This window comes from Gallus gallus, chromosome 12, assembly GCF_016699485.2.
Source record: "Gallus gallus isolate bGalGal1 chromosome 12, bGalGal1.mat.broiler.GRCg7b, whole genome shotgun sequence".
In the NCBI taxonomy this organism is placed as follows: Eukaryota; Metazoa; Chordata; class Aves; order Galliformes; family Phasianidae; genus Gallus; species Gallus gallus.
This window is the reverse complement of record NC_052543.1, coordinates 19,628,485-19,629,068: the sequence shown is the minus strand read 5'-3', so window position 1 is coordinate 19,629,068 and position 584 is coordinate 19,628,485.

The following is a 584-nucleotide window of genomic DNA, read 5'->3' as shown; positions in this document are numbered from 1 at the left end:
GCAGTGCCCGGCCCGCTCAGCGCGGAGCACCGGGCGCGATGAGGGCGGCGCTGCCGGGACGGAGGGAAGCTTTTCAGAAAGCTGTAACTAAAGCTTTGTGCTTGCAGACACACGTACCGGTTCACTGGGGAGGGATAGGAAAAGTCTGTCGCAGAACAAAGCGCACGACAGCGGAGCACCGCCGCTCGGAGCCCCTCACAGCGCAGGCAGAGCGCGAGGCCAATCCTGAGGAGATGGCCAAGGGGCGGGACCTTCGGGCGGGCCGCTGCGCCCATTGGACGGCCCAGAGTAGCTCCTGGCACCGATTGGCTGAACTCGCTCCGGGAAGGGCGGGAAGAAAGAACCCGCCGCGCCGCTCAGCCCGCCTCAGCGATGTTCCGCGGGGACGGGAGCGACGGGCGGCGGCCGGGCCGAGGCGGGCCGGCTCTAGACTCGGGCCCCAGAGGAGCTGTGGGACCGCGGCTGCTACACCGAGTGCTACACCAGGCTGCAAAGAACAGAGGTACCGGTCTCAATGGGGGCAGCGCTGCGGGGGGCGGCCGTCACGCGAGCAGCATTTATTTACCTGTGTGGGCATGTGGGGA